This window comes from Apium graveolens, chromosome 9, assembly GCF_009905375.1.
Source record: "Apium graveolens cultivar Ventura chromosome 9, ASM990537v1, whole genome shotgun sequence".
NCBI classification, from domain to species: Eukaryota; Viridiplantae; Streptophyta; class Magnoliopsida; order Apiales; family Apiaceae; genus Apium; species Apium graveolens.
In genome coordinates this window covers 33,533,364-33,543,909 of record NC_133655.1, presented here as the reverse complement: position 1 = coordinate 33,543,909, position 10,546 = coordinate 33,533,364, and positions in this window count along the sequence as shown.

Genomic DNA, 10,546 nt, shown 5'->3' with positions numbered 1-10,546 from the left:
CAATACTTACTCAGGAGTATGAACACTTTGACTCAAAATCAGATGAGTCATTGACTGAAATCTATGACAGGTTTCAAAAGCTGATCAATGACTTGTCTCTGGTTGACAAAGAATATGATCTTGAAGAGTTTAACTTGAAGTTCCTTCTTGCACTTCCAGAAAAGTGGGACTTAAAAATCACATCAATCTGGGATGACTATAAATTGGATGATATATCTCTAGATGAAATCAATGGCATGCTGAAGACTCATGAACTGGAGATGGATTAAAGAAACAAGAGGAAAGGACCAAGAGCAAGACAAGTTGCTCTCAAAGTTACAGAGAAGCCAAAGGAGAAATCCAGGAGAAAAATACACTCCAAAGGAAAGTCTATGATTGCAAATTCTGATATTGAGTCATCAAACTCTAATGATGACTCAAACTCTGATAGCCAATCAGATACAGATAGTGATCATGACAACAATGAAGAAATGGAGCAAATGGATGCTCTATTGGTTAAAAGCTTCAAGAATATGGTCTACAAGAACTTCAAGAATGGGAAAAGGTTTTCCAGAAAGGGTTCCAGTTCCTCAAACTCTGATAAGAGGAATGACAAAATAAATACTGATTGGAAGGAATCAAAATCTAGAAAATTTAACAAGTCAAAGGAAAGGTACTATAATTGTGATGGAATTGGACACTTTGCAGCTGACTGCAGAAAGCCTAGATCTGAGAAGAAACAAGCCTTGATCACCAAGAAAAATAACTGGGATGATACATCAGAATCAGATGATGAAATCAACTATGCTCTCATGGAAAATGCTGATACTGAGGATAATACTGTTGAATTAAAGGTACCTCAAACCACACTTAGTTTGGATACTGATAATATCTATGAATTAAGATTATTTCTTAAATCTCTGCATGTTAGTTACAGGGATCAAACTTTAGAGAATAATAGAATCAAAAGTGAAAACTCTGAGTTAAAGAGAAGGTATGATCACCTAGAAATTGAGTTACTTTCCATGATAGAAATTCAAAAAGAAAGAGATAATGTTTTTTATGTTAAAGAAAGACTATTAGAAAAGCATGCTTATCTAGGAAAAGACTTAGCTAAAGAAAGAAAAGTTATTAAGCTTTGGACTAACTTGGGTAAAACAACATAGAAAATTTTAGAAAATGGCTGTTGGGGATCAGGATTAGGATATGCAAATAGATCTAATTCTGATAAGAAAAATGGAAATGAAACTGAGAAGGTTAAACCAACAAATACTGATCATAAAGTAACACTGAACAAAGTTTAGCTAAAGCCCATTAAGTATAATTTAAGTGTTGATGTTTTCAAGTCAATTCATGAGCTAGGTTCAACCTGAGCACCTAAATCAAACATAAATACTGATAAGAGTGAACAAGTTCACATAAGATCAGTAAATATTTGTTTAATAACTCAGAAACAGCTTAAGCAAAATCTGAAGAATTTAAACATGAAAGACAACAAGAAAAATCCTAGGAAAAATAGGAATGGTAAAGTAGGTGTTAATGAAAATGGTACTTATAAAGAGATAAATATTGTTCCTTCCAAATCAGAGTTTAGGAATAGAACAGTTGGATATAAACCACAGAGTCTTTGTTTTCATTGTGGTAGTGTGTGTCACTCTATTTAAACATGTAAAGAGTATCACGATTTATATTATGATTATTATGAACTGAAACCCTCTTTAAATGAAGCAAAAATTGTTTCTGGATGTGTAAATAATGATAGTAAGAATGTTAACATAAACTCTGATATGAAGTCTTCTGCTGCATAAGTTAACAACTTAAAAAGGCGAAATGATCTAAGCAAGTGTGGGTCCTTCAAAACACTAACTGATTTAAAAACTGATTGCAGGGTAAAAGGAGAAATTCTCTAGTCTTGGACAGTGGATGCTCGGGATACATGACTAGTTATAAGTCCCTGCTAACAGAGTTTAAGGAGAAGGCTGACCCAAGTGTTTCTTATGGAGATGGAAACTTAGAAAAAATCTTTGGATATGGAAAAATGAAATTTGGGAATGTCATCATTGAAGATGTAGCTCTAGTTGCAGGACTCAAGCATAATTTGATCAGTGTGAGTCAGATCTGTGACAGAGGTTACCATGTGAATTTTTATGAGGAACATTATGAAATTGTCAGTAAGTCTGATGGCAAGATTTCAATGACTGGTGTAAGACATGGAAAATGATATGAAGGCAGGATCTCCAAAAATACTGATGGATCAGAAATTTGTCTACTTAGTAGAGCATTTATGGAAGATAGCTGAAACTGGCATAAAAGACTTTCTCATCTCAATTTCAACAACATCAATGAACTTGTGAGGAAAGATCTTGTATGAGGATTTTGGCGCCCTCCAAACCCGGGTCAGAAGTTTGGGGTCCACAACATATACACAATATATAACCCTGTAAAAGAGATATTATTTATAATGAACCTGCTTCACAAAACCACGGATCACAATAGGTTAAAGTATGAAAACAAGCCACAACCTTAACTTTATTATAACGTACCAAATTTCCCTTTCATTGACTCACAACTGATAATAAAAGTATTCTTACAATTTGACTATCTTTCTACCGCATGAAGCTTCTGCAAGCTCGATCCAACTCAACTGGAACCTTAGCCCGCATTTTGGACTGAGGAACTTCACTATCATCCTTTTCAACTGTAACATATATAAAAATATTTGCAAGAGTGAGCTAACTAGCTCAGCAAGTCATGATAACGATAACTGAGGTTAAACAATGATCAAATGAGATGATTCAAAGGAATCAAGTTTCTTTTAACTAATCATTAGAATTGGATATTCATTTTAAGTTTTAAAAACCAAGGTTAGGCTGCTGATCAGTCACGCACTAACCCCGAGCAAGCACACAGCACTGCTCTAATTACTGGATCCAAGGCACACATTGGCCTAACTTGACCATTGGTATGGTCTGACCACGAATCTGGTCCACATATATAAAAACTATCCAATCCTAAAGCAGTTCAATATGATAACAATATGATTCAATAAAACAAGATCATAATCAATGATGGTTAAACATTTGCATAAAAATGTAAGGAAACTCATGGATATCTCAAGGGTATATCAGGGTATGTATAAGAAACGGTTTTCAGTTTGTACAAGGGTCAGGTATCAGACCAACAATGAGTTTTCAGGATATGGTTCCTTGATGTTATTAAGAATGATTGGAGTATAAAAGTTTATGTGTTATCAAATCATTCTCTTTCAGTGTTGGTGTTTGGTAATTATATCTTTGAAAAGTAGTATTATATTTGTATGGTTTGGTGTCTGAGGATCAACAAATGACGGTTTGCAAAGAATAAGGCTTACGGCTCAAGATCAAGAAAGAATCAGGGTTTAAGGGTAAATAGTTTGAAGCATGATCGAGCACAGAGGTAGCCAGAAATCAAGATGGCAAAGCTCACCTTTTCTAATGACCAGAAAATAGAAACTAAACAACAACCCAAAGAAGAACTGGGAGGAGGGAGAGATTACAAGCGAGAGAGAGGAAAAAGAGATTGAGGGTCTGTGTTTGTGTGTGTGTTATGTTTATCTGTCCCAGTTTTAATTTTATTCCGACCCATACAATTCTTCCACGTAGCTGGCAAATTGGTAGAAATAAAACACGTGTCCATAAGCTAATACGTATCCTCGTTAAACCAGCATTTTTATTTCTCATTTCGCGTTTTTAACGAACCATTACGTGGGTAAAAATAATCCGAAAATTACCAAATTAGTTTTAAAATTTTATAAAAATCCCGAAACTAATAAAATAAAATTTTCATAATTTTTAAAACATTTTTGAAACGCGACTCGTACCCACATTTCACAATTAACGAACCGAGTTGCTCTTAAAACAAATTCATAAAATCACGAAAGTAGTCGTAAAATATTAAAAATAATCCGAAGTTTATAAAAAATAAATTTTTAAATTTTTAAATAATTTCTAAAATGCAACTTGTACCCGCTTTTACCAATTAAACGAATCGACGTGCGAGTGAAACTAACTTCGAAAATTGCCAAAATAATTTTAAAATTCTCAAAATAATACGAACTTAATACAATATAAGTTTCATGATTTTTGAAGATTTCCATAATTAAATATGGATTTTACCACTAAACACACTCAGAAAATCATTTATAAATATATAATTAATGAAATATTGATTTCTCAATTTTATAAAGTCCTAAAAATAATTATTGAAATTATAGAATCATAAAAACAATTTTAAAGGCATTCCCAAAATTTATGCCAATAAATCTATCCTAAAACCACTTTTATAAGTAACAACGAAGCAATACATCTCAACAAACAATCATACAAAATAATCCTTAAATACCAACGATCTCACATAATTAATAATAAGATAATATCAAACTAACAGAACCCATACATATATTTTATTTAATTATTTACTCAATAATTATATCTTTAAATAATAAAATATACGAGTCGTTATATCCTTCTCCCCTTAAAAAGATTCTGTCCTCAGAATCTGGTCTAACTAAATAAGTGAGGATATTTGTCAAGCATATCTGACTCTAATTTCCAAGTAGACTCTTCTACTCGAGGATTTCAAACATACTTACTATGGATATATTCTCATTTCCAAGAACTCGCCTTTAACGATCGAGAATTTGGATCGATCACTATATGCAGAACAACTTGGACAAGAGCCCATTGGCTTCTAATCACTCACTTAATTCAAATCAGATACTTATCGCTTTAACATTAACAGGCTAAACACACTATATGTGCACACTGTTATGACGGTAACGTCAACTCATGAATAACTTTATTTATATTTATCAATACCTCGAATGGTTCACAAATTTTAGGACTTGGCATGTCCCTTCTACTCAACTTATTCAATCTCTTTCAAGATGACATTTTTACTAATACTACTGGTCCTATTTCTATATTCATACTCTCCCTCGATACAATTTCGCTTCTTTCTTTGTTTACTCTGAGCTGCTTCAAACCATATTGTTACGCCATTGGTGTGCTGGATTAACTTAGAATTTAACAATTTTCTTTCTTCTACTTTATCTTGATAAAAATGGGGACCTACACTTGTGTTCACATAAAGCTTGGTAAAGTGGCATTCCAAAGATGACATTGGTGATAAATGATCATTCCAGTGTTTCTTTAAAACTTTACCTCTCAACATGTCTTACATTTCCTAAATCATTTTCGTACTTTGACTCTCCGCATAAGGATGTTAGACGGTGCTCTTTTCCAACTTAATTTCTAAATTTTTAAGCATCTCTTATTCTTTTCATCAGTTAAGGCTGAAAAGTAGTCTCATATATTCACGTATCATCACCTTTAAGTATTTGAACTTCAGATTCCATTCTTTCCAATTCGTCTATTAACTTCTCGGTGGTTTTAATTACATCCAATTCTTCTCTGTCGACATAATGCATTTGTTACCATACAGCTTTGCTTTAGGTAGTTGTTAATGGATTAATTCAGAATCTTTTGTTAACCTTAGTCAGAATTTCATTCTTGAAAACTTAACGCATAGCTGCTTTCCTTCTGATCCTTAGAGAAAAATTCTTGGGCATTCCACGCAGACTCTCTTATTCCTTGAGTAGCTGAGGATGTTATCAATAAATACCGTTTGCTTATCCAAATACTCCTTATACACCATGTTCTTTAATTCCTTAGAGCCACCTGATACACTTGTCATTTCACATAATATCATCAGAGTTTGCAATGCTCTGAACTTACTTTAATCATTATCTCTGATATTTTCTCCAGTGGGATCTTAAGTTAATCCTTGAGACATAACACACTTCTTAAATTAGGTCTCGTAATAATCAATTCTTTGTAGGGGTCACTTATTCTTATTCGTTGTTTTGTTAAACTTCCGATAATCAGTACACAATGTCATAATTTTATTCCTTTTCTTCAACAACCTCACTGGTATACTTTATGATTCACTTCTGGTAAAACCACTCCTTGGTCTGCCTTGTTCATTAGGCCTTCGATACTTTTCCTTAAGTTTTTGACATGTCTAACACTTCCTAATCCATTTTGAAATTTCCTTCTCTTACCTAGTTATCACTATTTTTCTTCAAATTTCCATATATCTTGACATCTCTTCAATAACTTAAATACTTAATGTTGTGAATTTTCCTGTGGGATCTTATTTCTTAATTCTTCTACTTGGTAGCATCCAAGTACTGGAAGAAAATCTGGAGATATCGTGATCATTTTACTGGGCGCATAAATTTCCTCTTACTAACTGCTAACATCGTGATCCATTATCCTCTCTTGACATCTCATCATACTATCCATCCTTGCTCCTTTTGGATTATAACCTTTAGCTTCCAATTCCAATTTCCAAAATTTCATAATAAATTCTTCAGGTGCAGACTCTATGTTCGTTCTCTCCTTTTTGCCTATCGCTTGTCACTATTTTTGCTTTTCCTCGTGAATACATACTTCAACTCTTATGGTTCGTATAGATCTTACACCTTTCTCCATACATATCATGTTTCCCAATCTTTCAAAAGAAATATTATTACTGTTAGTCCCAATTATGAATAGGATACTTCTGCTCATAAGGTTTCGGTTATCTGGGTGCATATACAATAACTTTATTGTGCTGCATCAACACACATCCTACTTCCTTATGAGAAGCATTACTATAACTACCAAATCTCCTTGATATTTTCAAAATGATAAAGCAGGTGCTGTAACGATTCTGTCATTTAAACCGTAAAACTTTGTTCACCCTTCTCTACTTCATATAAACTTCTTGTTTTTCCTGGTTAGCTTCGTCCAAGATATTGTAACTTTCAAGAAAATCTTGCACAATTTTATTTTTTTCGATAGTTACCTGCCCATGATAAAACTTCTTACTTTTGTTGGTGTTTCTGGTCTCTCTTTTATTCATAGCAACTTTAATTTCTGCTGAATCTCTTTTGATCTTCTCCACATTGACTATTTATGCTAAGAACTATATTTCACACAACTTCTTTCTTCTCCAACTTCTTAGTTATTATTAAATGTTTTGCATGATCCTCCGTTAACTTTAAGTGTTACCCTATAGCTTATCCAGATATTCCTTAAAGGTTTTGTCCATCTAGTTCAAATATTACTGGTATATTGGTTAATCCAAATGACAATATGAAAATAGTACTTAGTTCTGAAAACTATATTTGATATATTCATAGGTCTAATCTTCAATTAGAGAAACACCAAGTCTGAAATCATCCTTATTAAAGTACTTTGCTTCCTTTATCTGATCAAACAAATCATTGGGCCAAGGTAACAGATACTTGCTCTTGATATTAAACTTGTTGAGCTTTCGCGAGTCGACGCATAATCTCATACTTCCATCTTTCTTATTAGTAATTAATACCAATGCACCTTATGGGGTACACTAGGTCTAATCGCTCCTGCTTCTACGTCTCTTGCATCTGCTTTGCTAATTTCCTCCTTGTAACTAGTGCCATTTTGTGTAAGGCCTTGGTCACTGGCTTCGTTTCAGGTGCTATGTCAATCGCGAGCTTTATTTCTCTATATATCGATAACTTATCTGGAAACATATCTTGAAACTTTTTAATTGCTATAAAATCTTCAATTTTGTTTGCCTCTAACTTTTATTTATCTCATAATTACCATAATGCTCACATCTTGATCACCGTAATCATCGTTAATCAATTCTTTACCTTCCTTTTTCCTTTAGGCCTCATCATATTCTCATTTAACATCTTCAGGACTATCTTTCCATCACGATGGTTCGTCTGGGCATCATGCTTCCATAGTTAATCCGTTTCATAGAATAATTTCAATCCTCTTATCTCAATGATATCAATTCTTCACAACTTATTTCCAGAAACCTCAATTCCACTATTGGTACTCACTTATTTAACAACTACACGTTCTTGACTTACTAATCCTTTTAACCATAATCTTATCAATTCAACAGGGTAATTCAATTCATCAACAAAACCTTGAGAAATAAACAATTAAGTTGCTCTCATATCTTTCAATACTTTAACGCATAAAGTATCCACAACAATCATTTACATCACCACATCCTTATTCTGAATAACATATTTCACAAGAGAATAGCAATTTCTCGTTCTCGGAGACGTATTCCTTATTGGAGTAGATACCCTTGACTCTTAGTGCATCCCTGACTGGGCTAGTAATTTGCAATTTTCGTCATATGCTTTTGTTTGCTTTCCATGCGTAAAATGTAGATGGAACTTCGTCCACTTAATTCAGGATACGTTGATTTCTGTTTGAAAACTTCTTGCAAAGAGCGACAGTAAACGAGATGATTAAAAGGATTCAAAGTCCAACAAAAATAGAGTTGAAAAGAAAGAAGAAACAAGGATTTGAATATGAATGAGACAACCACATTGGTACTTAAGATGGCCAGTCTTTCATACCATATGGCATACAGCACATGATTACGTGGCGTCCCACCCGACTCTTCGTCATTCTGACAAAGTGTCTCACCATAACACTGTTTGTCCCAATCAGAAAGAAAAACTTGAGGGAAGCAAATAAATTTGAAGGGAATGGAATATCCTCCTTTTTGATATCATAGAAAAGAGTTTATTTGAGAAAAGAAGTTCATACATTTTTAGGAATTGAGAAGGAATATAAGCTATAATATTGAAAACTAGAACGATACCATTGGTCACCATCCACATTTCACTTGTATTCATCTTCCTAGCTTGTTCGATCATATCCCAATTGTGTCATATAACAACTTTAGAAAGTACGCTGAAATGCCTTCACAAATTAAGCATTATGGTAGATTCCTACTTGTCACGTCTTGCGTCTTTAATATCGCACCCATACGGATAATAATTTAACAATTCGATCATAATGGCATTCCTACCTGGTAACTTCGAGATTCCTCTTTTAATTTAGATAACCACGTACCATTCGACATAACGATCCTTTTGTTAATAATATTCTGCTTTTAGAGAGGTCTGGAAATTTTTTTCCAATCTTCTTCGATCACGCTCCAGTTTTTGTTAAATCAATGAATTCTTCGAACTCTGATAGTCCTAGTAATTGAATGTATAGTTACTCCGTACGCTGATTCTGTTGTAAGTTTTTTTTTTATCAAACAATACTTGCACTTTACTGTTAAGAATAGTCAACTTCTTCATAATCATAAGTTACTTCGTTCTTCAAATTAGCAATACTAAGTTTGAAACAGCATCCTTCCAGGTAATCCGGGCTTTTCAACAAACAAGAAGCTCAAGTAGTAACTTGACAACCAATGTTTAAAAATCATTTTATTAAAACAGCTTTTGAAAATTATTAAGAAAATCTCTTTCGAGAGTTTGTTTATGAAGATTTTAAAAATCACACACTTGGTTGTTCTTACCATATGAGTTGGTTGTTGTCCTTCTGACCTATAACAAGGTACCAAATTAATGGATCGATCATATAAAGGTCCATTCGCTTCAATCTACCTTTTCTTCTTCATCGTGTCCACTTACCTTCCTTAATCGACAAAACTTCAATTGTTGTCGCACATTATCTTATTCGTAGCTCCACATCAAGGCTTCCATACTGGTAATACTCCCAATATTGTCGTTGTAGTAGTTAAGTAGAACAGGCTACCCAATAATCAACAAGTCTATTTCATAGAACAAAGTTAGCTCGTATCACATCACATCACTACTTTACATATCACATTTATCATAGCACCATCATTTAATTCCACCAAAATTCCAGATTTATACCTTTCTCTCCAACGCTTTCAAGATTCATCTATTTCATCCCATAATTATTCACGGGTGGCTTAGTCATTAATGGCTTCTTTTAACCCGATAACAGCTATCCTCTGAAACACTTAAATCTCCTCTCTAAACTTCTTCTCACCTTTATTTATATCTCAAGCGCTCACCATTTACTGTAGCTCTCGAATCCATCCTTGTAGGTACAATCGCTTCATACGACAAGTTCTAAACTGGGGGTATAGAACATGATGTAGGGTAAACTAAAGAGATACACTCACAGCCGAATGTCCAGTAAAACAAGAATAAACAGATGGAGGTTCTTGAATAGGTAATCTCATATCAAGAGGTGGAAAAGTAGCGTAGAATAGCTTGAAGAAGTGCACCCGTTATAACAGAAGGTAGTGCCATTAATGCTGGTGGAGGAACAAGGTGCAATCCAATCTGAGAGAAGATGACGATCCTCGAACGGAAAGCTCCAAACGATCAAATGACACTGGGAAATCAAGATCTGCCATTGCCGTTGTCTGGAAATCACGTCGCAAGCTGAGAATCCCGAATTGCAACACGAACCGTGCCGGAGACCTACTATGTAATCACACTCATCCTTACGACGTCTTAGCTTTCTATATCCTAATCCTAATCCTAACCCTCTACCCAATCCTGACAATCTAGGCTTGTTTTAGTGACTTATAACCTGTAGCTCTGATACCAACCTGTGGCGCCCTCCAAACCCGGGTCAGAAGTTTGGGGTCCACAACACATACACAATATATAACCCTGTAAAAGAGATATTATTTATAA